Here is a 24,300-nt window from a genome sequence, read left to right as displayed (position 1 = left end):
TGAGTCTCATTCCCCTATCTGTACGACAGTGATGGCATTAGCACGGAATTAAAATCAGACATTACTTGTAAAGTCGTCAAACACAGTGATGTAGAAAATGTTCAGAATATGTTGGTTAACATCATCACTGCTTTCACTATTCTTATAAAGACATTTGATCAAAGCAGATTGTGCATAATTATATATCAGACCATTGGAAAGCATAATTTAGACATTTCAGTACCTTTGTAGACCAAAATAGATAGATATGACATAGAACCATTTACAGAAACTTCCCTGGCAGTCTAGCGGTTAAAACTCCTAGCTTCCACTCCAGGGGGCACGGGTTCAATCCCTAGTCAGGGAACTAAGTGCCTGCATGCGGCACGGGGGAACGGCAGCCCCCCCTCCAAAAACTTACTTACAACAGTGCCTGTCAAACATTGTTACACATCAGAATTACCCAGAGGGCTTGTGGAAACACATGTTCCTGGGCCCCACACCCCAAGGTTTCCATTTCATAAGTTGGGAGTGGGGTTTAAGAACCTGCATCTGAACAAAGTCCCGGGTGACAGTGACGCTGCCGACCTGGGGTCCACACTTTAAGAGCCACTGATCTGCGGTGACTCACCCTCACATCTGCCTTACTAATAAAGCTATCAACATGTTTCTCATTCAATCCAGGTCAGTAAGAGAGAGGGGAAAATGCTGAACAAATGCTTAAAAAAGCAAAGTGAAAGTCACTCAGTCGTGTCCGACTCTCTGGAACCCCCGTGGACTATGCAGTCCATGGAATTCTCCAGGCCAGAATACTGGAGTGGGTAGCCTGTCCCTTCTCCAGCGGATCTTCCCAACCCAGGAATAAAACCGGGGTCTCCTGCATTGCAGGCGGATTCTTTACCAACTGAGATATCAGGGAAGCCCTAAAAAAAAAAAAAAAAGGGCACCATATTATCCTCCCATTATTCTTGATTAAAAAAGGAAGAGAAACAAACAGAGTCAAAATATTTCCCATCAGATCTAAGATGCTTCTAAAAATCAACTGCCGAATTGAAAAATACTGAGGGAAAAAGAAAAAAGGAAAAATACTGAGGGTTTTGTGCGTATGCTGCTTTTTTTTCTCCCCTCCAATGCTCAAAGAGCTAGCTTTGTTTCTGCAATAAGGTAGGAGTTCTGGATGATGCAATTACAGGAAGTTCATTTAGTCCAACATGACGAAAGCAATACTTTCGAGTACTGATGGTCAGCACTGCTGGCTCATGGTGAAGCTGTGTTTCTGGGTCAGGCTGCGCCACTGTGAGCAGATGCGCCAAGAACAGGAACCCCGACTGCGTTTTCTCGGAAGGCCCCAGCAGAGCTGCTGCCGCCCCGTTCTTGCTTTCACAGATGCAACAGCAAAGAGTGCAGGAATACTGTTGCTCATAAGGATGTTCAACCTATAAAATGTCTCTGGGATAAATTTAGGTGTTGAGGCTTCCCTACGCTGAAACCCCTGTGGTAAGAAACCAACGTCACATTTATTTCATTTGGTTTTCACATTTTTTTGAGAGTTGGGTTGGTACCAGGAGAGCCGTCTCTGGAAAATCAAGAATAGACAAGTCCACAGAGACATGGGTCAAAGCAAATCCAACACAAGTTTTTTTTGTCATCTTCTTCATGGATATTCTCACATGTGGAAGGTTGAGAAGGATTTAACACTAAGGAGAGCTTCTTTCAACTAAAAATTACATCATCAGCGTAAGAGTGCCAAGCTGGTCTAGGGAGAACAGTAGTCCTGAAACTGCAGTCCCCAGATGAGCTGTAATACCACCACCAATGAACTTGTCAGACAGGCACAATTTTGATCCCAAAGCTACTGAATATAAAACTTTGGGAGTAGAGTCCAGTAACCTGTGTTTTAATAGCCTTCCGGGTGATGTTGCTGCAAGTTCCATTTCTGGTTCCATTGGGTAGTGTCACTCACTGAGTCCAGGGACAGCCCCAGTTTTCACTTTCTGACATAACTGTAAATAGTTTCCCCTTTCCACCTCAGAAGCGTCCTGGTTTGGACAATAAATTATGTGGTCATCCTTGCACTTCGGATTGGATGCCATAAAGGGGTTTCATTGGTTGGACTCTGTTTACCGCTAGGGATTTCAAATTCGCTTCATAACTGCTGCTATATCCTGGTACTAAACCAACAGCCACCCTGAACACTGAAAGATGCTTCATGAAAGTCTAGGGAGCACAGCTGCTTCAGAAGAGGTATCCTGTCGTCTCCAAAAAAGCACCCACCAACAAACTATACAAAATCTGCCTTAAATTCCCAGCATGTGGTATCAAGTGTCTTTTATCAGGTCTTCAAAATCCTTTTTACTAAATCTTCTGGTTCCTCTATGGGGAGTTTCCTTTTCCCCACTAGTACCAGAGAAGAGTGAAAAGCTAGTAGGTAAACGGATAGTCTTATTTTTGCAGTAGTAACTTGGCAATATTAATTCACAGAAAAACCAAGTTCACCACAAAGCTTCTCATTCCACCTGTTCTTTTAAAGGTAAAGTGAAATATTGGTCATAGGCTTTTGGATCTTATCTATTTTCCATTCCTTTGAAATCTTTGTCTTCACTCAGCCTAAATTAAATTGTTGGCTTTTTATTCTTCACTGAAGTATTCCATCTGCTGTTTCTTAAAAGCATCAAAGGCCTCGGATACCCTGTCCTGACCCTTTATCTTTCAGATAAAAGTCAGAAACAGGTCAGTGGCTTCTACTCATTTATGTAACATCTGCTGTGGAAGCTAAGCTCTCAAAGGCAAACAGGAAGGTCAGCTATTTGGCATCTCACTCTTGGCCCATTGGAGATCGTACACTTTGGTGTGATCACTAGGAAAAAGAATCTGATTCTCAATCTTCTAGGATCACACACATGTTTTTATCACATGACTGACCCACACCAAGCTGGCCAGAAGTGTCTTAATCCTTCTTTTATCAAGGGAGGATCTTCCCAGCTAGTCCAGCCCTAAGGTCAAAGGTCGTTAAGAGAGCTCCCAGGAAGCTTCATCTAAAGAACATTTCCATCCTGCTACAGAGGATACATTCCTCTCATCCTAGAGCTATTTCAGTCATTTATTCATTCAACAAATACTGATTCCTTACTGTGTGGCAGCCAAGATTCTATATACTGGAGATACTGTTTGTAAGAGGCCTTCAGCTCACGGAGCTCACGTTCTAATAGAAACAAACACAGACCTTTTCAATGTCAATCTTTCTCCTCTGGGAAATGATACTTACTCAGTATGACAACAATCTTTGGGCAGGTTTTAACTCATTAGGTTACATTTTGGAGGGGAAAAGGCAATCAACTTCAGTATTCTTGCCTGAAAAACCCCATGGACAGAGGAGCCTGGCAGGCCACAGTCCAAAGGGTCCCAAAGAGTCTGACACAACGGAGCAACTAATGAAACACGCAAGCAGGGTACATTCTCTTAACAGAGGTTTGGGGGGGGACCCTGGTCTCTTCAGAAGCCAACCAGCATCTACTGACTTGATTCCCATCCCACACCTAACCCGAGTAGGCGCTGACAGCCCTGCACGCACTGTGACAACCTGGAATATTGAGAGCAGGACTGAATATTCTTAACTGTCCTAGAAACTGCCCTCTACTGTTTCCTACTCTCTCTTTCCTGGCCCCGAAACTGCCAATTATGTTTCTGCACAAAGGATCTCACTACTTCTTTCCCTACTATAAATATCTCTGCAAATCTTTATAGAAGTGAAAAAAGGAAGGGAAAGGATATGTTCTAAGAGGAAAAGAAAACCTAAAATGTAAGATTTGCTGCATCTGTTATCACCAAGTCTTATAAAGAGTTTGAATACAAGTAGTCCTTGTCGCCAGGGTCCCTGAAGCAGGTGGCTGGTTAACCAAAAAACTAGACTAAGCAGCAATCGTGTTTGTTGTTCTTGTTTAGTTGCTAAGTCCTGTCTGCTTTTTGTGTCCCTGTGGGCTGTAGCCCACCAAGCTCTGTCCACTGGACTTCCCATGGAGAATATCAGAATGGGTTGCTATTCCCTTCTCCAGGGCATCTTCCTGACCCAGGGATCAAATCCCTGACTCCTGCTTGGCAGAAGTATTCTTTACCACTAGACCACTTGGAAAATCTCTTAATCACTTTTAGAAAAGGATAAATATTTCCTTTAAATACATTATTTTAACTTAAAATACATAATATATCTTTATTGCCTTATTTTTTGGTGTGGTGGCAAGATTTTTTTCTTGAATATGCTTCTGTTGATGAGAGTTCTGTAATTAATTTTCCTTCATAAATAACTGTAGCATATTGCCAGTCATGACCAGTTTCTTAGTTTAGTTCAAGTAGTATGAGAATTTTTAAATACTTGAGAAGCCACAAGAGTTAAAAAAAAAAAAAAAAAAAAAAAACCCAGACCTAGACTCTTAAGCCCTCAACAGAATGGAATCTGTCTTAACCTAATAAGGAAAAGACACAGTAAAGTTTCTCCACAAACATTTTATGGATGAATGGCAATAAGGAGAACCTTAATCTAAGGAACTAACTAAATATGTCATGGAAACAACATTCTGCCTCAGTAGTTTTTATCTAAATCCATTCCTATTCCTACCCCACCCAAGGAAAAGTGCATGCCTTACTCTCACTGAGAGAGACTGCCAGTCCTTATGTTCACAAAGCCAAGCAGTAGAGCGTAACAATAAAGAGCAAAGACCGTGTATTCTGGAATCAGACCAGTTCAAGCCTTGACTCCATAAGGCTTACTCTGCTATGACCCTGATAGAGTTACTTAATGACTATACGAATCACTTCCCTCACTTCTTATGGAAGTCAAATGACTTAATACGTATAAAGTGCCCAAAGAGTGACTGGCGTGACATAAGAGTACAAGCGGTCTCGACTCCTGCCGTCACTGATAGAAACTTATTCGTCAGTAACACAAACACAGTGGTCTGATGACTTCCAGAATAGTGGAAGCCAAAGAAATATATTCACATTCCAGCCTGTTACTTAACCTGTGCCTCCTAAGTTTACTCCTCTGTATAAATAGAATAAAAATACCTAAGAAAAACTACTGTAATGGGTATCATAATTCCTGATACACAGTTGACAAAAAATTATAGCCATTAACACTCTTACACATGTACATATAATGTAGCATATGTACACATAACACTGCATATAATACAGTGTTAATGGCACTCTTAATGTGGTAAATCTATTGTACATTCCAGTAGATGTTCTCTCCTGAACATCTATCAAACCTGAATTCAAAACCCATACCTAACAGTTGATTGTGGACTCTGCCTTTCACTTAGGGCAGTAAAAGAAAAACCACCTTCCCCCAGAAAATACATTATGAGAAAAGACACACTCAACGTGCAGGATATAACCTGGGAAAAGTTAGGGGCTATGCTGTGGAGTTAAAACAGGAGCTCAGAAATAGTAAAGAACACGGTGTGCTGGAGCGATGAACAGATGGAAGGAACAGAATTAGGCTGAGTCTTGAAAGAGGGTTTCCTTGGTGGCTCAGATGTTAAGAATCCGCCAGCAATGCGGGAGACCTAGGTTCGATATCTGGGTTGGGAAGATCCCCTGGAGAAGGAAGTGGCTACCCACTCCAGTATTCTGGCCTGGAGAATTCCATGGACAGAGGCGCCTGGCAGCCTACAGTCCATGGGGTTGCAAAGAGATGGACACGACTGAAGCGACTTCCACTTTCTTGAAAGAGGAAAGTGATACACCAAGGGAGTGCTGGGACATGAAAAGCTGAGTATGTCAACAGCTTCAATTCATACGCTGATTGACCTCAAGACATGTCTTTTTTTATTTTTATCCTGACCCTTTGTCCTGAGGCCCTAACCTTTTTTGGAATATTTTCCCATCAATCCTAATCTCTAACATGTATTTTCTGTCTTCAAACAACACAAACCACCTACGGCCCAGAGCACCTTTCCCATCTGGTCTGCTTTCTCCTCTGCAGTCACATGATGCATCCGTTGTGTATCTCTGCTATCCTAACATCTGTCTCATTTACACGTAGTTTACAACTGCACCCTATCTGCTCAATATCCTTACTGCTCAGGGGCAAGTTTTACAGCTTTGATTTCTTCCCCACTGAATTTAGGCTCCGGTATAAACTACCTACAATAAAATGGAAAACATTTTAAATGTAAATTCAACGAGTCTGACACCAGGTAAACTCCTTTCCAGTCACAGGTGTCCACGTTCCTGATTTCTGTCCCTAGAGCTTAATTTTATCTGCAGTAGAACTGCATTTAAATAGAGTCACATAGTTCATACTCCTTTCTGACTTCTTTGGCTCAAAATATTGTTTTGAGATGTATTCATATTGTTGACAAGTATCATTTCTTTTGATAACTAAGTGATGGTCCCTAAGTATATCATGATTTGTTTACTCATTTTAATCTGATGAACATTTGTGTCAGTCTCAGTTTTTTATTATTATGAATAAAGCTCCTATGCACATTCCAGTAAGTCTTTTTTGTGGATATATGCTTTCATTTTTCTTAGGTGAACACCGAGGAGTTAAATTACTAGCTCATAAGTAGTTATATGTTTAACTTGATAAGAAGTTACCAAACTGTTTTCCCAAGTAGATTTTCTAGTTTACACTCCAAAAATGTATGAACTACTTACTGTTCCATTTTCTTGTCAATAGGTAGTGTTCTCAGCTTTTCTGTACTTATTTTATTTTTCTGCCATTCTTGAGGATAAAGTAGGATCTCATTTTAATTTGTGTTTCCCTGTTGACCAATGATGCTGAGCATCTTTTTATGTGTTCCTGGGTCGAGTATCTTTATGATTTTTTCATTTCAGTTTTGGGGGTATTTTTTTTACAGTCCTTTGTCTTTTTTCTTAGAGAGTTATAGAGTTCTTTAAGTAGTCTGAGTCCTTTAACAGAGATATAAATTGTGAATATTCCCTCTCAATCTATGGCTTGCCTTTCATTTTCTTAGTGCTATCTAAGGAAAAATGAAAGATTTAAAGTTTTATAAAGTCCCATTTATTAATTTTTTTTTATGGTTTAGTGTTTTTTATATCCTAAGAAATCCTCCTCTATCCAACATCGGGAACATATTCTGTTTTCCTCTGGAAGCTGTATGGTTCCAGTTTTATACTGAGGCATACGATCCATCCTGAATTGCTTCTTCAACTTCTCCCCTTCTTCTGATGATAGATCTTTGCAGAGAACAAGTGCTCTATAAACATTGCTGATTCACTTATATGTGCCCCACAGCTTAAGAGAAATGTATTTTGAAAGCCTGGTGGAGGGGCATTTGCTGAGGCTCAGGGACATTGTGGATGGAAAACCTACAGACAGGAAAAAAGGCATGACTATAGCCCAAAGGGGCAAACTGGAAACATCTGTTGAGAACTGTTGTTCTGGCCCTGTCTTAGGATAAGCTTCTGACGAGGACAGGGATCATCCGCAGTTTGTATTTCTACACAAGTTAACCGTTTAACCCAGCACAGGAACAAAAAAAGGAGAGCACTGTGCTCACGACATTTTTCTTCTTGGTACACACATTACAACAATTACTGCGTCATTAGTGTAGACCGAATTCTCTTTAATGAGTTAGGCTCCATAAAAACACTCAATGATTCACAGCAGTTCTATTGAAACCTGACTCTACAGTGAGTAATAAACGTTAAAAAAAAAAAAATTACTCTCAGGGGACATATTTTCTATAGTCTAAAACATTCTCATTGTTTTGTAGGATTTCGATGACTTTTAAAACTGTTTTACTAATACTTTACCTGGAAAACCTGTCAAATCAAAAAACAAAGACAAATGTTCCTGCTATTCACATAAAGCCTATTTGAGATTTTACTAAGAAAATGAAGAATTGAGAATAGTAAAAATATTCTTTCCCATTTAATTGGAGCTTGGGGAAATTAATAAATTAACTAGGATCACAGAGCATTTCATACGTACTTAGTAATACAGTCGATCTAGGCTGCCATTTTCCTCCTCCAGGGGATCTTCCTAACCCAGGGATTGAACCCATGTCTCCCGTGTCTCCTTCACTGGCAGGCAGATTCTTAACCATGAGCACCACCTGGGAATCTTAATAGCTTCCTTAATAGTTTTGAACCAAAATACACTCTTTGTTTAGCAACGCTCATTTCTTATTACTCTGCTTTAGCTTAAGTTTCCACACTACAACTGATGAAATGCCATAGGAAAACTACATCTAAACAAAAACTTAGGCACTCATTTGTAGCTTGCAAGTTTTCTATTTTTAATGATGGTTCAGCTTCAAAGCTAACAGCTCTTGGAAATAATCAACAGTAGTTACTTATAATTTAGGTTGAAAAGAAGAGAAAGTGCCATATAAACCTGGTATTCTTTCTTTTTAAAGAGAAAAGAAGGGTTTGCGTCTAGATATTTGAATTTGGTTAAGTTACATATTTAAATTCCTTTTCTCATCAAGCAGTTCATTTACCATTATTTCCTTAATAGCACTCCATTATTTTTTATGCCTTCCTAAGTGTACAATCCTTTCTACAGCCGAAGGTCAAAAGGAATAAAGATAGCAACACACACACAAACTCCCAGTAAGAGATATTGTCTTAAGTCATATATAAACATTCCCTGAAATACTAACGGTTCCAATAAGTAAAAATAAACTTTTCATGGAAAGAATGTAAGAAACTCTAATATGCAAGAAATACAGTCTAGAACGGGCTTCCCTCATAGCTAGATCCACTGGAGAAGGGATAGGCTACCCACTCCACTATTCTTGGGCTTCCCTTGTGGCTCAGCTGGGAAAGAATCTGCCTGCAATGCAGGAGACTCGGGTTTGATCCCTGGGTTGGGAAGATCCCCTGGAAAAGGGGAAGGCTACCCACTCCAGTATTCTGGCCTGGAGAATTCCACGGACTGTATAGTTCATGGGGTTGCAAAGAATCGGACATGACTGAGTGACTCTCACTTTCACTGTTCACAGCCTAGAATGAGCTGCCCATATCATTTAATTAGAACAGTTCTCCTGTACTTCGCAGCATTGATCCAACTCACTGTCAGCCATGAAGTTAAGTCCCAGCTTTCCCCAAGTGAAAGTGAAAGCCGCTCAGGCGGGTCCGACTCTTCGCGACCCCATGGACCACACAGTCCATGGAATTCTCCAAGCCATAATACTGGAGTGGGTAGCCGTTCCCTTCTCCAGCGGATCTTCCGGAACCAGGAATCGAACTATGGTCTCCTGCATTGCAGACAGATTCTTTACCAGCCAAGCTACCAGGGAAGCCCAGCTTCCCCCAAAATCCCTATTAAACCACGCTGAAAGGATCCCACGAGAGGCTAGGTTGATTCAGTGAGGAAGGAGTTTATAAAAATGACAGAACCTTAGGGAGCTCCCTGGTGGTCCAGGAGTTAGGACTCTGTGCTCTCACTGTCCGGGTCTGATCTCTGGTCTGGAAACTAAGATCCCACCAGCTGCAAGGTGTGGTCAGCTGGCCATGAGAAGGCCACTTTCTGACTGAGAGGTCACTTCTTCCTCACAAATGTCACATCTACAGCAACTTTTTGTTCTGACCCGTACCTTTCTCCTTTCCGGACACCCAACTGTTTACATACTTCGCTTTCCCCTGTGCCAAGCCACCAAGTCTTAAAGCCTTTTTCCTATGGCTGGAATTCCTTTCCACTGATTTGTTCATGTCACTTACTTATTATTCACTCCTTCATTTACTTCGAAGAGCTAGAATGCAAAAGAATATTCAAGAAAAATCACATGCAGCACCCCCATCTCATAGAGCTAAGATAAATGTGGCAGTCAGAAATGCACACACAACCACCGCACTATTATACAAGTGCTTTTGTGCCAAGTTAGCTGTGTCCAGAGTCAAGGCAACCTGTGCTTCATGCTAAGTTCATTCACTCAACAACTAACTGCTTTCCATCTTGATGGGTACTGTGAATGTGAGCCCAGAAACTTCTTCTGTTTGGAATTTCCAGATACATTCAGTGATAAGCTCAAATACTTTACAAGTATGTTACATTTTTACTTGGATGAGTTCATGTTCTCATTGTAATGGAGGATTTTTAAAAGACTTGGAAATTGAGGGCATGCAGGGAAATCAAAAGATTTAACAGAAATCAGATGGGCCTTCCCCAAACGCACAGTGCCAGGAGCAACCGGTAGCATAAAACTTCCATAGCGATGTTGGCAGTGTTGCACCACAAACAGAAGCACTCAGGGGAAAGGAGGAACTGAAAAAAGACAAAGGACGGTGGCAGCGAAGCCCAGCGCACCTGTGTACACCACCCGCAGAGCCTCGGCCAGTGGCTCACAAACCCCTGTGATTAAGCTTAAGGCACAGACATCAATCAAACCTCTCCTTGGATCAGAACCAGGCAGAATCATTGAGAACAGGCCTCCCTTGCCTTTGCCTGCCACCTTCAATTCTCAGGGATACATGGCCCTCCCTGTTCCAAGTCCTCTCACTGTTCCCCGAAAAGGGAAGTGACATCTCAACATCAGAAGTGTTCTGATACTGTTTCATTCATGAGGCGCATCTTACTCAAACAAAGTCTTATAGGGAACACTCATACACTAGACAGATGGAAACGGAAAGGCTCTTAATAAGGTTAAGACAAGAACTCCAGCTCCCCTGAAAAGCCCTGGAGCCCAGCCCAGAAGCCAAGAAAAAGCTTGAAACCACTGCTCACACCCCTCTTTAGAGACAGGAATGACTGTGGATGAGCCAGCCACATACTTCCTACCCCCCCGGAGAGAAGGCAGCCTGGGTATACTGTAAGACTGTCACCACTAATGCGAGGGGGGAGGAAGGGCAGGAGGGGAAGCACTCTGCAAGTGGGCATTTGAGAAAATGAGAACAAAGACTCAAAACCACTTTCATGACACAAGATATAAACACAAGAGGAAAATCAAAAAGCCAAGGACAGTTCTCAAAGGTGAGAAATCAAGCCATGGTATTTCTGTTTTTTGAAAATTGCTCAGCAACCATTACAAGCCCATGCTCTGAAAAATACACTGGAGGACAGCTTTTCTGAACTCTCTGAAAAGTGCTCTTTGCTGCCGTCATCGCTATTCAGACTAAAGCCTCGAAACGCAGTATCATACATGAACGTCTACAAGCCCCTCTGCTGCCCTGATCCCTTCGTTAGTTCAAGCAGCTTTACTGAGTACTTCCATGGTGCCCGCTGTGCCGGCCACAAAGCCGTTCATCTGACACAGTGCTTGACTTCAGGAGCTCAGAGTCCTGGGGAAGGAGCCGACAGACAGAATGGGCCGGGGCGGTACGGGACCTAACGGGGCATGCCGCGTGGATGAGGTGACCAGGTGTGGCCACAGTGAAGACGCCGGAGCCAAAACAGGGGACCTGAGCACAGTGAGGAAGACACGGGGAGGAAGCGCATCTGCAAAAGCTTCCAGGTGGGGCTGACATGCTGGAGGGGGAGGACGGGGAGGAGGCGGCGCAGAGGGAGCAAGAAGGCTGATGCAGCACAGGAGTGCGTCTGAGAGCACAGGAAACAGCCAGAGACCCGGGCGAAGACCAGCCGGGTCAGAGAGGGCCTGGCAGGCCACAAGCAGATCTCAGTCACAATCTCTCCCCGTGGGTGCCACCAAAGGCATGCCCTGATGGGGTGTGGGCTCCGGCAGCTGGCCACAGAAGAGGCCGTGGGGGTGGGAGGGAGAAGGTGTGAAGCAGGAAGGCAGGCGGGGAGGCTTCCCAGCAGCGATCATGACCAGGAGGAAGTTTTTATACACGCAAACTAAACTGCAGTATGAGGAGGAACAATTTCAGGCAAAAGGCATTTCATCGAATACAAATGAGAACCCTCTCCAGGCTGGCTTATGTGCACCTTCCACAATTACACACCAGCTCAGGAGTTTAGGTTTCAGTTTCTGAGAGACGGGCGCTAAGGTATTTTCAGTAAAGGCTCTTAGGCAGTTTCCTCCTCCTTACCTGAGAGAACTCACTCCTGCTGCCCTCAATTTTCCAATTTATAGGACTAGACGTCCAATAATTATTTAGTTTTATGCTAAATGAGCACAAATTCTGCCTGATACCCCACTGAACAAGTGTTTATAAAACAATCATTATAGCACTGGTACTGAGACCAATCTCAAAATACGACCTTCAAAGTTTTCAGGGGAATGTCGGAGGAGCAGGGAGTAAGAGTATGAGGTATTTATAACGATGGAAAAATACGAAATAATCCAAATAACCTTTAATGATTCTCTCCTTCAATGGGATGACGTGCAACGATTCAAAAGAGAAATGAGCTTTAAGAACTGACAGAGGTGAGGTCCAGAACCTGGTGGCCCAGTGGTTAAGACCTCACCTTTTAATGCAGGGAGCGTGGGTTCAATCCCTGGTCGGCGAGCTAAGATCCCACATGCCTTCTGGCCGAAGAACCAAAACATGAAACAGAAGCCATGTTGCAACAAAATCAATAAAGACTTTAAAAATGGTCCACATCAAAAAAAAAAAAATATTAAAAAAACACTGATATGGAAAAGCCATGGAGACATACTGCTAAGTGGGTGGGGAGCAATGGTAAGATAGCAACCTATGCTTTTCAAGGATTTAACAACTGCTCACATTTATTGCGGAGAAGGAAATGGCAACCCACTCCAGTATTCTTGCCTGGAGAATCCTGTGGACAGAGAAGCCTGGTGGGCTGCTGTCCATAGGGTCGCACAGAGTTGGACACGACTGAAGCGACTTAGCATGCATGCACATTTATTGAGGGCTTTCCACTCTTTCAATATCATACTGATGCTTCATGAGTAATGAGTGTTATCTCACTGAATTCTTACAACAATCCTACGGGATGCAGAGAGGCAGGAGTGTGGGTGGGTGTGTGGGGGTGAGCGGGTGTGTGATCAGAGGCTAACTCAAGTTCAGCTCTTCGGGATCCTATGGACTGCAGCACGCCAGGCTCTTCTGTCCTTCACCATCTCTGGATCGTGATATTCGTGTCCACTGAGTTGGTTATGTTATGTAACCATCTCTTCTCTGTGTTGCCCCTCCTCTCTGTGCCAATCTTCCCAGCATCAGGGTCTTCTCCAATGAGTCAGCTCTTTGTATCAGGAGGCCAAAGTATTGAGGCTTCAACATCAGTCCTTCCAACAAATATTCAGGGTTGATTTCCTTTAGGATTGACTATTTTGATCTCCTTGAAGTTCAAGGGACTCTCAAGAGTCTTCTCCAGCACCACAAGCCGAAGGCATCAATTCTTCGCTCTCAGTCTTTCTCTGGTCCAACTCTCACATCCGCACATGACAAAACCATAGAGACGACTATATGGGCCATTGGCAGCACAGTGATGTCTTCGCTTTTTAATATCTAGGTTTGCATCTCAATTTCCTGGCTGCAGTCATCATCTGTAGTGATTTTGGAGCCCAAGAAAATAAAATTCGTCACTGCTTCCACTTTTCCCCTTCTATTTGCCATGATGAGTTAAGTATTTTAGCCAGACTCAAAGAGCTGCTAAGTGAGGGATTTTAATCCAGGAATTTGGAATTTCAACCCCGTAGCCTGAGTTTTTAACCTCTACATTACTCATCTCTCAGAGACAAGTCCTTATTCACTAAGTGTATTAGATAGATTTGCTCCTGGATTCTTTCTTTTAAATAACATTACAGGGAAAAATGTTAGTGTTTCTGGGAAATAATTTTAGGGAAAATTGTTATTAATTTTAATGATGAAACATCCAAAGTTCATGACTTCGTGGAAAGTCAGTATGACCCAAATTGGGGTTACCTTCAAGATCAAGTACAAGGCAACTTTACAAATAAATGTTACTCAAAGGCTCAGTGACCTACAGTAATTCTGTCAGCCCTCATTATATCGGTAATCTGTGAACACCACATTTGTATATTTCCTTCTAAGTCCAGCTATTTGTGAATGTTCAGCAGAGGGGATGTCATGATACCCAGTTTAAAATTAAAGAGGAGTCCCTCATTTTAAGACAAGTTGAAAGATATCAATCAGCAGACATTCTCTCAACAGTTCCACTTGTTGATTACAAAGGAATGACAGATATTTCAAGGTGAGGCTGATGTTCAGCCTAATTACTAAAGGGTACAAAGCATAGATCTGTGTGTACTCCTGAGTCACTGACCCATCTCTGCACAACCTGATCCACACAGAAACATCCTAGTTCTCAACGCTCAGCCCCAACACACTCCCCTAAAGGGGTCTCCTCTCCTCCCCCTGCACCCCACACCACCCAGCAGTGATTCACAGTGGTGTTTATTACCCTAGAAGACCAGAAGAGGGTACACATTTGAGACAGAGAATAAACGTCTCAAATTCTCAACTCAAATCTTTACCAGCAGTGTGACCTCCATGAAGATGCTTAACCACTCTGAGCTTTACTGTCCTTGCTATATTGGGGTAAAATGACAACACTTACTCATACATCAGCTATCAGGTTTTAATGAGTTACTGTAAATAGGGTGTGTAAACACAACAGTATCTGGAATGTTATAAAATTTCAACAAATGTTAGGTGTTATTACTACTATTTTTACTAAACTCGTGCATAACTAGAAAGCATAAAGTCCCCGAGTGACTATTCCTGTACTTTTCATTTTTACCATTTACAGAAAAATAACTGGTTACCCTGTCATCTTTTAACCCTTTTTTTATTCATCCATATTTCTAATTTGCCCATGCATTCCTTAGAAATGTTTAAAACTGTACTTGTTTTAGTAAATGCAATTCACTAAAAAATTAAAGCAAGTTAATTTTTAAAAGTAAGTTGTTTAAAGTAAAGGGAATTCATTCAAGTCTCCTCCCACCCTCCCGGCTGGGTGGGGACCCACCAGAAGAGTCTACACCACATCCAGTCTGTGGCTGAGTGAGCATATGAGTCAGGACCACCCAGCAGGTACCATCTTGACATTCACCGCAGGGCCCAGGTTAACGCCTGGAGAAAATCTCAGGGTGTGACCTCTCCACGGAAAGGAAAAAAAAAAAACAGCAGCTAGTGACAAACCACAAAACAGAACAATCACTGGTGTGTGACTTACTCTAATAATTCTTATAAGATTTATTCTGCAAACTAGAGTGCTTAGTTTATATCACAGGACTGAAACAGGGCTTCCCCAAAGCCCTGCTATTATATAAAATATAGATATGCATTTTTCTAGCTTTCTGGCTTTCATCAAATTCTGAGAGGTCTTCACCACCTAAAGCTGCTACAAATTGTCAATTTAGTAGTAATTCTCAAACTTGAACACACTTTAAGAAGTTTGGAGTCACCATTAAATGATTAATAGTAATCAGCTACACCCATCAATACAGTGAGGACTCACTGCATCCCCAGCAGTAAGATGAACGCTAGCTGACTCCAAACTAGAAAACGTCCTGAGCTCCCCACTTCAGATTACAGATCTGAAATATTTATCACATAACCAAAAAAGGTGGGGAGGCTGGGGAATTTGGCTCCAAATAACTTAGAATTAAAATGTTGGAATTACAGAAGGGAGAGAATAGGGTGGATTAGCAGAGAGACATCAAGAAGGAATCAGAACAGAGAATAAACACAGCACAAAGGCAAGGCACTGGGGATAAACTGTAAGCCGGGACTCTCTAAACTTGTGTGTGGAAAAGCTACAAGCTCTTTTACGTAGTTCATGAAAGAATTCTCCTGAATACTGGCACAGAGTACTTATACACAGCAGATGGTCAATAAATGGACTCATCAATGCCAACCCTACGTCAGAGCAGCATTCACTACGAAGACAGACAAGGTAGCACCTGTCTGTCTTGAGGCTCATTTTAAGGCTTTAGGTAAGACCTGGGCTTTCAAAAGATTTGGGGACTTCGAAATTTCTCTTCTGACTCTCAACAGTGTACTTACCATGGGGCAAACATATGTCTCATATGCCCATGAGAGAACCAGTTCACTCCTGCAGCCCCACTCTAATTATAATTAACACCCTTTTCTGCTCTCACAAGTGCCCCAGTTGGCATACTAAATTCTGAGGTCACCCTATTCAAACCTGTTTTGGTTAAACCTTTGGTAAGTGACATCTCTTCTGAAGTATTTCCTGGAGCAAGGAAGCTCAGATCAAAAGGTCTCTCCTCAATCTTAAAGTTGAGATGAAAAATACATTACAGTTCAAAAGGAGATATTCATAGCATGTCACAGAGAGCAACCTTCTCAAAGCGAGCTACGCGGCCACTGTCCTACAGCACCGTAATCAGATGCAAACAGAGCTCAAGGCTTCAGGTGAACCTTTTTCTCTTGCCATTCCATTCTAGAGCATCACCAAATGCTTTTTACAAGGGTGGGGGGGGGGGGTGTAAGTTTGATTAATGATAATAAATAATCATGTATTTAATATATACATAAGTACATGTACTTATCAGAATTAGAGAAATTAAGTTATCTTAAGCAAAAAAAAAAACCTTAACTCACTTTAAGAAGAACATACACGTGCACACGCTAAATAAAAATGCAAAAGAGGAAGGCACTGTCACTCAAAAAGGCAAATACTTCGGCGCCTATGTTACTATTGACCCCGTGGGGCTCCACGGCCCACGCGTGTCCCTGCAGGGCAGATAACTGTCCGGGCCCGTGGTCCTCTCTGTGTTCTAGGCCCATCTCGGAAAGGCCTGAAGTGCATATGGATACTGCAGCTACCACAAAAGGGGGACATGTTCAAACACAGCACGAATGAGAAGTTACTAGACAGTCCTGGTTTAAGACAAGCTGTTTCCGTTTTAAACACTCTAGCCCCCAAAGACATCTGACCCAGAAAGCAGCTCACATTATCCCAGGAAGGGCCAGGGAGGTAAAGAGGCAAACCCCTACCGCTTGGTCCAGCGCACAAGCTCAGACCTGCTGACCGCACACCAACGCAACCAGGTCTGGGAAGGGAGGGAACCCAAGCCTGAATTAATTGGTTATCTCACTGGAGTTTTGTGCGTCCTGATATTGTAACTTCCCAAAGACACCAGATTTAATTAGCAACCATCCCTTTGTTACCTCTTATCTCCATTGCAGCTTCTAAATGTCAATTCAGTGGTCTTGAACTACTAAAATATCTCTGAAGCCCACCGCTGCAACTTGTGTGATAGACTTATTCTAGAACAAAAGTGTTTCACAGAATTCACTAGAATGGCATGGTTTTCAAACTGCATTTCTTAGCCACAGGAGATCACAGACGTAGCTTGGTGGGCAACCGGTAGGGACTGAGTAGGCAGGACAAGTCCTCGCTGCATCCCCATCTGCATTCAAAGGTATACTCTCACCTGTTTAAATGGAACCAATCGAGTTCCATTTAAGGTTTCAGTAAGGAAAAAGTGGATTCTACTGCTCTGCCCCTCAAAACAAAACCAGACATACACACCATACACACAAACCCCATTTGAGAACATGTTGCCAGAACCAGAGTCTGAATCAACATCTTAAAACATACTACAACTGCCTGAAAAAGTCTGAAAAATTTAAGGAGGACTGAGAAATTTGAGGAGGAAAGGATCTTAGATAATCTTTCACGCAATTCACTCATTAAAACTGAGGAATTAAATGAGCCCGTGAGCCTGTAAGTAAAAAGCATATCCTTACAATATCATCTCCATCCCCACTTCCTGCCCATGTTTGTTCACACCTTTCCCCAAAGTTCCCCAAACCTCACCACTGACACGAAGCGTTGAGATCCTGTTTGCACAACCTCCAAGAGATGGTGCATCTATAGCATACAGGTGGACGCTCCAAGAATCAAAATGCTAAACCTCTTTCTAAGATATGCCTACTGAAGGGCATGCGGGGAGGAACAGAATACAATTATTATTATCATCATCATCTTGACTTGGAGAAATCAACAGAAATAACACTAACATTTATTAGTTCTACTTGGCGCCACACACTGTGTGCGTTCCATGGGCACTATTTCCCCTAATGCACACATCAGCTCAGCCAGGGAGGCAGCATTATGAGCGCCATCTCCCGGGTGACAAAGGCCAAGCCTAGACAAGAGCGCCCACCTCCAGAGCACCCTCACACCTGCCCCAGCCGGCAGAGGCACAGCGCTGCCCGCAGGACCCTAAAAGGGCCCAAGCACATCAGCTTCTGATGATCAATTTAAAGTGAACCCAGGTACAAAGGAAAAGCTCCCCACATTCCTCGGGATGTGTCACAAATCTGGTGATCCAACAGAGACTCTGAAAGTAGCTTAGACAGTGCCAGTTCTCCTGCTGCCAGGGGCACCATGGAATTTACCCGAGGGCCAGTCCCAGACTACACTCCATTCATCACCTCGGTCTCCTTCCTCCTCCAAGAAGACATTAGGAAATTTTCTTTACCTGGTGTCTATGTGGCACTCATACTGGAACACACCAAAATTTTCTTATGTCAGCAGCAAGTCAACAAAGAGAGTAGTGAAATTATATTAGAAGTAATAAGTGTGAGGGTCTGGAGTGTTTGATTATGCCTCTGAGCTAGCTACTAGGTAGCTTCCAGATCTTCCTAATCTACCACAAATAAGTAGTGTATGAACTCGATTTTGTGCCTCTGAATGAATCTGAATCACAAAGGTTGGCCTAGAGATATCTCAGCACCATAATGACCCACACATTGGAAGAATATGTTTATTGAGTCTGCACCTTCACTATTTTATTTTATAAAAAATAGAGCTCCATGCAAGAAAAATTGAACTTAAAGCCAAAACATACTGATGCTTATGTTGTCTTCAAACAAAATGTCTAAAATGAGTTTAAAAAAAAAACAGTGGGAAAGGAAGCAGTAAATATGAATTACCATTCAAATGTCATCATATGTGGAGGAAACCTGTAATATAAAAATTTGTGAGAACCTCATCTACACCAAATGGTGCAAAGACACTTAGAAGATAGTCTGAACATAGGCCAGCGGAAAATTATAATAAAATACAGATCCATAAGTACTATATTTAAAGTGCCGTTTCAAAATCATGTTTTCTCCAAGCAATCATTACCTTTGACAGATAGGAAACTCCCTACAATGCATTTCAAGTTTTTTTTAATTCTCCAGTGCAGAATAAGACTTATGACAGGCAACATTCATTCTGCTCTTCATGTGCTTGGCACGCATATAATGCTGTTGATCAGTCACTCGGTCGCGTCCAGCTCTTTGTGACCCCATGGACGGCAGCACACCAGGCTTCCCTTTCCTTCACTATGTCCCAGAGCTTGCTCAAACTCATGTCCATCGAGTCGGTGATGCCATCCAACCATCTCAGCCTCTGTCGCCCCCTTCTCCTCCTGCCTCCAGTCTATCCCAGCATCAGGGTCTTTTCCAATGGGTCAGTTCTTCACATCAAGTGGCCAAAGTATTGGAGCTTCGTTTCAGCAGAAGTCGTTCCAATGAGTAGTCGGGATTGATTTCCTTTAGGATTGGTTGGATCTCCTTGTTGTCCAAGGGACTCTCAAGAGTCTTCTTCAGCACCACAGTCTGAAAGGATCAGTTTTTTGGTACTCAGCTTTCTTTATGGTCACAGAATATGCTGAGTTAAATATTATCACTGCTTTTGCAGGGATCATCCCAAGGAAGAGACTGCTGAGACACAGAGAGGTTGAGTAATGCGCTCAAGGACCCACAGCCAGGAGAGCCTGAGCCGGTCTTATGAGGGCAAACACTCTGGGGCTCTCCCTCCCAATTAATCAGACATAATGCCTCTTACATCCTCTCGACCACACGTTAAGAAATGTCACAAATGCCTAAAAGATAAATACACAGAGCTAAGATCGTATAAATATTTAGACTCACTAAAACACGCCAACTGGCGTTCAGTAAAACAAGGATTAAGCTGAAGTTGTAAAATTACAGCTACAGAGAAAGATTGTACATCAGATGCCTGCCAGGCAAGATCACTTAGAAACCATCCCAAATGACTGTGAGAAAACTTGACAGATTGAAAATGTCGACAGTCTCTCATAATCGTTTCCTTTTTAAAACCATACCATCTCTTTTATTTCAGAAGCAGCTGCATCAGGGTGCTGCTTTTTTTGTTTTGTCTTTTGAAACAAAAGGCTTCCAACAGGGTGATAATAAGCATCTGAACTACACACAAATAGCAAATACTTCATACGTAGAGTTAATAAGTGATATTTGGTTTGGTAAATGGCAAGAGATTATTGAGCAAACTCAAACACTGTTTTTCTCCGCAATGGCCTATTAAAAAAAATAAAATAAGCCTCTGTCATTTCCCACAAAACACCAGAATAAATTAACAACCAGTCAGCTGAACTAAAAAAATATTTACAAAATATCCTGTCTGGGCTTTTGCTCTCCTTGCCTAAGGAAAAATAAATGTTTCCTGCCTTTACTATGATTTTGCTTCATCTCTTAGGCCTTTAATAACAGAAACTCATCTAGACATTGCTAAATAACGCTATCTGCACAATAAGCTTTGGTCTTTCCTGCAGGGCAGTAGGCTGATGTGATTTCTGGCAATGGAGAGGTACTTTTAGACCACACGGTTTGTCTAAATTAGGAACAAACAGTAGATAACCATAACAACTTCTGGAGTTGGATACAGTCAAGAAAGAGGAAGCACACTCCATCCTCACTCTCTGTGGAGACGGAGTGAAAGGAGGGATGGAACGAGGGGTAGGAAAGGGACTGGATGCCCGGCTTCCTCACCTAGGAGTCCAGGGAAGTGAAAACACTGAAGTACTCCATCAGATGAGATGTGCCATCTCTAAAGGCTTCCAGGCTCCTGCATATTGCTCATTCCCTTGTGAAATATGTTTTCAGTTTGGAGGCATTTCTCTCAGAATTAAGTACGGCTAAGTTACAAAAAGGGGCTTCCCAGGTGGCTCCATGGTAAAGAATCCATCTGCCAAAGCAAGAGATGCAGGAGATGTAGGCTTGATCCCTGGATCAGGAAGATCCCCTGGAGAAGGAAATGGCAAGCCAGTCCAGTATTGTTGCCTGGGAAATCTAATGGACAGAGGAGCCTCGAGGGGTCCATGGGATTGCAAAGAGTTGGACATGACTGAACACACACACACACGTTATAAATGAGCTTTTCCATAACGATGGTTACTGAGCCAAAGTTTCTGTTCAAATGTGGATCTTTCCAAAGAAATCAATGTTTATTAAAACTTCAAAGCATAGCATTTTATACCTCCCATATACTTAGTGATAACACAGCTTCAAGAAAATTATGAGGCAACAATTAGCCTTTGCTCATATTAATAAGAGCCCCTACCATTCACTGACTACTTACTCTGGCTGAGAACAGCAATTAAGAAAATACACATTATTTCATTTAAACTTTCAAACAACTTGAATGAGGCAGGTGACACTAAGGGAAACAGGGATGCAGAGAGGACATAACTCGCCCACCGTCCCCAGGCTGGTAAGAGGCAGAGCTTACTTTTGTACCCCAGGTTGACTCTATGTTATATGGGATTAGCTCTAAAGAAATACAGATTGATCCCATCCTGACCCTTTCTCCATGATTGAGTAGACAAGTTTGCTGGTGTTTATGGTTTTGTTTAGTTTTGCTTTTTCCTCCCTTCATTTTGTGCTGGATCAAACTCCAGCCAAAGACGGCCAGAGGTTTCATGTCAGGGGCGGACTCTAACAGATGGCTCAAGATGCCCTAGAGGAGGGCTGAAAGGCTGCAGGAAGACGGGCTGGGACGAGTCTGCCACGGGCACACCCCAGGACAGGGGTGCTGCTTCCGGCCCGCACGCGTCTGTCTGCTCAGCAACAATTGCCTGCCGTGGACCTTCTCTTTCCTGGGCGCTCATCATTGAGACACCCTCCCCTTTTTGAACTATGACAAAGGTTTAGGTAGACATTTAAGTCACATTCTCACACTATGAGGGTTATCAATTAGCATGAATCCTCAAAGTAAGTTTTTTTTTTTTTACAAACTAATGAGAGCCATAGAGTTCCTCTCACATCCCCATTATTCAGCTGTTAGCTCTCTTTGCAAATTGCTTATTTTTACATGAAACGGGTCTCCCGACAATCTCATCAACTCCACAGGACAACCCCCAGCCTGCCTATTTATGACTCAGACGCTTTTACCTTTTAAGTGATTGTCTGTATTTTTAAATGAATAAAATCAAGGGCCTTGCTTATCAAGTATAATATAAGGCTTCTGGAGAAACTACAAAAGGCAAAGGATCACAATCTGATTTGGGCTTTTGGTGGCAGGTTACGAGAAAGAATGAAAAACACAGTTCTGGAAGCATTTATATATCACGAATGGGACTTTTTCAAGATAGCAATAATTGCAAGCTGCCAAAAGCAAAATTCTAAAACGAATAAGCTGGAAGGGCTCTTCAGTGAAATATATCAGAAAACAATGAATAACAAGGATGTGTCAACAACACACATTTTCTCTGCCTGTTGAGGTATAATACTAAGAAGTATCCATCCAATAAAAGTCATATTATGTAAACACACACCTGGACCTCATGTGTTTTCTCTAAATGCAGCTGCTGGCAAAGGACTTTCAGGCTTATTCATTTGCATATGGTTAAGAACTGGACTAAATTTGGTTTGGCTCAAACTGTAATATTAATGTGATAACAAGAGCTAACATTTATAGAGCTTGTTTACATATCATAACTAATTCTAAGTGGGAAAATGGGCAGCCTGGATGCACAGGGAAGCCTGCTTGCATTAGGCAAAAGGGTACAGTCTCTCCTGGTGACAGAGACAGCTGGGGAATTATGATCCCTTTTAATGTAAGCGATGGGCCTCAGTTATAAACAATGCTGCCATGGTTTTAATTATTTGAATAAAGGTTACTGATTTATCAAAAAAAATATAGACATAATTATCTAGGTGAAGAGAGGCATGGAGAATAAAGGAACTGTATCTTCATTTTCCACATCAAGAGACACGCAAGGAGGACAAGAACTCTCAGTTACAACAGGAACATAGGGATTGACACCCCAAAGTAGCAGCTAAAAAAGTGATCGAGGGGAGGCACTGGGGCACACAAAAGGGGCAGGATTTTTTTATAAGTTTTATAAAATTGATTAAAGTACATAAATGTATAACTTCAACAAAAAAACTTTTTAATTAGTTTAATTTGAATTACCAACAAAAAGAAATCAAAATTAAAAGGATGTTTATATTTCTTAGACTAGGAAAACAAAGAAGGGAGTACAAAAAAAAAAAAAAAAGAAGGGAGTCCAGTGGAGGTCCTCACCTTCATTTACAATCATGTCCTTGTCTCTGAAAGATCTTGCCTTCTCACTGAGATGGAGTCTTAGGAGACAGGGTGCCCAAGAATTGCTAACAGGTAAGGTGCCAAGCCAAGGAAACCAACCTGGCCATGTAGGATGAGAGAGGCCACAGAAAAATATCGTGTCCTCCAGCCCAACAAGCCAGGTGACTGCATGACAGACAGACACAGGGAGCATAAGCGAAAGACTCTCCTTTCCCCAAAACAAGGAGATGGCCATTACTATCAGCAATTCAGCAGAAGGTTATATACACTGTCAGGAGTGGCCTAATCAAAACTCAAACTAAGCACCATGGGGATAACCATTCGTTCATTTTTAGGGGGAAGATAAAGAAAAGCTCCGCAGGTGGTGGAGTCTGGCCTGTGTTTTAAGAAATGCACAAGAGGTCAACAGGTAGAGATGGAAGGAAGGGGCCAATCCAGCAAATCTGAACAGAGTCAGTGGTGGAAGGAGAGATGATGTGTTTGGAAAAGGGACACGGTCAAAGCCACATCTCCTGTTGCCGTTGCCTCAGGGCAACCTGAGGGAGAGTGTGGTGAGTGTGCCTCCTGGGACAGACAGTTATTTCAGTGGTTACTGGGTCAGTGCAGAACTACAGACACGATCAACTAAAATACTGTAAAAGGCTGTGTGCCTCTTAAATTATCTAGCTTACAGGACATCCTCCTGTTTAAACTGTTCTATTTCACACTGGACACACCTGAATCCGAGGCACTGACATTTATCTCGTTGTTCAGGGATCCTGTCATACCTCCAGGTTTCCCCAAGGGCTCACCTTTGCTCTTCACTAATAATTTCCCAAAAGTGTGGAATTCATACGACTCAGAGGTTTGAGTTTCAGGTACCTCCCGTTCTCCCTTCAGCTTAGAAAATAGAACCATTATAAAAGTACAAGTTCCTTTAAAAAAGAAATTCCCCCCTTTGGCATTCTCATGTAGCTCTTGTTAGTTTTAACACTGCGATCATTATCTAATCCCATAAAACTGGACCAGTTTTGATGTGCACAACCCCAAGCACTGGTTTTGGTTATTAAAAAAAAATGCTCTTGGCTCAAGGCTTCATTGTAACTGAGCTAGTTCTAGCAGTTACTGGATTACAAACAAACAAACCTATT

General features: G+C 42.3%; 2 protein-coding genes across 10 annotated transcripts in view; one reads left to right on the top strand and one right to left on the bottom strand.

Annotated features, from left to right (window-relative positions):
- MED12L (mediator complex subunit 12L) overlaps window positions 1-24,300 on the bottom strand; it is a 347,579-nt gene that overhangs the window by 157,669 nt on the left and 165,610 nt on the right. The gene's annotated exons all lie outside the window — the stretch shown is intronic.
- The window catches only part of P2RY14 (purinergic receptor P2Y14), a 62,236-nt gene that overhangs the window by 2,464 nt on the left and 35,472 nt on the right, over window positions 1-24,300 (top strand). Inside the window, exon 3 of one of the 5 annotated variants that reach the window (XR_006335325.1) lies at window positions 22,144-22,233. The exons of 3 other annotated variants lie outside the window; for them this stretch is intronic. The gene's annotated coding sequence lies outside the window, so the exon portion shown is untranslated. Of the gene's footprint in view, window positions 1-22,143; window positions 22,234-23,621; window positions 23,722-24,300 lie in introns of those variants that run through there. One more of the 5 variants, XM_043874764.1, reaches the window with a different exon arrangement.

The sequence above is a fragment of the Cervus elaphus genome, chromosome 19 (assembly GCF_910594005.1).
Source record: "Cervus elaphus chromosome 19, mCerEla1.1, whole genome shotgun sequence".
Classification (NCBI taxonomy): domain Eukaryota; kingdom Metazoa; phylum Chordata; class Mammalia; order Artiodactyla; family Cervidae; genus Cervus; species Cervus elaphus.
This window is presented reverse-complemented; position numbering and strand designations above follow the sequence as displayed.